Source organism: Monodon monoceros, unplaced genomic scaffold (genome assembly GCF_005190385.1).
Source record: "Monodon monoceros isolate NGI ecotype Baffin Bay Population unplaced genomic scaffold, NGI_Narwhal_1 Super_Scaffold_14, whole genome shotgun sequence".
Taxonomy (NCBI): Eukaryota; Metazoa; Chordata; class Mammalia; order Artiodactyla; family Monodontidae; genus Monodon; species Monodon monoceros.
This window is the reverse complement of record NW_021703770.1, coordinates 49,575,417-49,578,065: the sequence shown is the minus strand read 5'-3', so window position 1 is coordinate 49,578,065 and position 2,649 is coordinate 49,575,417. Positions and strand designations below refer to the sequence as shown.

At 31.9% G+C, this 2,649-nt stretch overlaps 1 non-coding gene across 1 annotated transcript; it reads left to right on the top strand.

Annotated features, from left to right (window-relative positions):
- Positions 1-334: 334 nt before the first annotated feature.
- Positions 335-441, top strand: LOC114895715. Its single transcript, XR_003793616.1, has one exon. It is a non-coding gene; the product is annotated as a U6 spliceosomal RNA (small nuclear RNA).
- Positions 442-2,649: the final 2,208 nt, after the last annotated feature.

Here is a 2,649-nt window from a genome sequence, read left to right as displayed (position 1 = left end):
GCCAAGAGATGCTTAAGGAGACATGACAACTAAATGGAATGTGGTGCCCAGATGGAATCCTGGAACAGAAAATTGTTAGGTAAGATGTAAGGAATCTGAAGAGAATACAGACTTTAGTTAATAAAAATGTATCAATATTGATTTATTGATGCAAACAAATTGACCATATTAATGTAAGATGTTAATAATATTAGAAATTGGGTATGCTGTGCTCAATGAAATCTCAATTTTTCTCTAAATCTATAAAGTTCTAAAAAAAATTCTACTAAAACTATCTCATTTATAAGTAAAAACACGTCATCAAATAATAAGTTCAACCAAAGATAAGCATGAAGTGCTCGCTTCAGCAACACATATATTAAAATTTGAATGATACAGTGAAGATTAGCATGGCCCCTGTGCAAGCATGACATGCAAATTCGTGAAGCATTCCATATTTTTTGCAAGAGGGAGAATATATGGAGAGATATGTATATATGTATGTATATGTATACATATAGCTGATTCACTTTGTTATAAAGCAGAAACTAACACACCATTGTAAAGCAATTATACTCTAATAAAGATGTTTAAAAAAAAAAGCATGAAGCTCATGGACAAAATTGTTTAAATTTAATGATGAATTTTCTACAATGCTTATAGATGAAAATATTTAATAAATTCGGGTCTCTCAAAATCATTCTACTAATTTAATGCAATCCAATAAAATTCAAGCAGTGTTTTTCACAAAACTTTAAAAGAATCTGCCTAAAATGTACATGACATAGAGCCAATAATAGTCAAGACATTTTTAAGAACAAAAATTGTCTCTATTATATTTCAAGACAAAAGACAGAGCATTTCAAAAATTGTGTAAGAGATAATTAGACCAATGAAACTGAATAAGGAAAACAGAAACAAATCCACCCTCTATGAAAAGTTTGTGTATGACAGCAGAAGCATTATATATCAGTGGGAAAAAAGATGAAATATTCAATAAATGGTGCTTGTTTAATTGGAGGTCCATATGGAAAGAGACTGAAACATAACTTTATCTCATACGATGTAAAACATAAACTCCAGATTTAATTTCAAAACAAAAGTGAGACAAGCAAAACACCTGGAAGAAATTAAGAATTCCATTAGAAATTAAGATATCCATAAGATTAAGATATCCATGAGATAAGATCCATAAGATATCCATAAGATATCCATAAGATTCATCCATAAGATTATGAGTGCTGAATGTAAAGGATTTTAAGGAAGGTAGATTAGCCTTTATTTGATCAACCCCATCACCAAAAATAAAGAAATGCCAGTTAATTATATATGATTGAAGGCATCAGAGAGAACCAAAGTAACCTTTAGCCATGTCCAAAAACATCCATATCCTGAAGAGAAGGGAAGTAAGTTATGTGAGACCAACATTTGGTGCTACCTTTTCTCTCAAGGCATTTGCAATCTACCAATGGCAAGATATGCATCTGAGAATCTGGGCAGCACCTGCAACCATCTCACAGAACTAGAGAAACAAGAATTAGAGTTCAGGATTCATCAAAGTAGAGGCTCCCTGGTAATGAGCCCTGGATTTAAGGTGGGTCTCCCAAAGGAGTAAAGACAAACAAGAAATAGATCACCCATACAGAAAAATAAAACCTGTCACTGACACACTTCACTTCTTGTATTTAATATGGATATTTACCTTTGCTTTAGCTATGAATGAGAAACCAACAGACTTTTGGCAACCCCACATGTCTAAAAAACAAAGAGTGGAGTTCAGACTCCCAAAGAGGAAGACATTATAAATACTCTAGTTTTTCAGTTGAAACTAATAAAGGACTCAATAGAGAATTAAAGGAGAAGTGACAAAAAAAGAGCAAATTATAACAGAATGGATAATAGAAACCCACAGGGAATCCAGATATTGGAATATCAGGTATATCCTTTATAGTAACAGTAAAACATATGAAGTTAATTGAGAAGATACAGAATTTCAGCAAAGAAAAGGAATATATAAAAGGAATATAAATAGAAATTTCAGATCTGAAAATATAAAAAAACTAAAATAAAGAATTCAATATAAGAGTTTAATGGCAGATTAGCCACAGTGCCTTCTCTCCAAAAAAGAAATCAGATTAATGAGGTGGAAGATAGTTCTTTGATCCAGTTCCAAATACAGAGAGAGATGGGAGGAAAAAGGATGGAAAATACACCAAAGTACTTAAGAGACAAAGGGTATATATTAAAAATACTTAACATAACCTGTAAATAGAGTCTCAGAAGGAAAGGGCAAAGAAAAGAGTACATAAACAATATTTGAAGGAAAAAAAGCAGATAATTTTCCAAACTGATCAAATACACAATAGAAATAAAATAAATAATCAAAGACAAATAAATAAGATCATAAAAGCAGGAAGGAAGAAAAAAATGGACCAGCTAGCTAGAATAAAAACAATAGAACTGACAGCTGACTTTTCTATAAAAATTATGGAAGCAGAAGATTTTACAGCTGAATTTTTTTTTTAAGTGAAAAAAATGCACTGACATAGAAATCTATTCACAGAGAAAATGTGCTTCAAAAATATAGGTAGGGACTTCCCTGGTGGTCCAGTGGTAAAGAATCTGCCTTACAATGCAGGGGATGTGGGTTCGATCCCTAGCCAGGAGTTA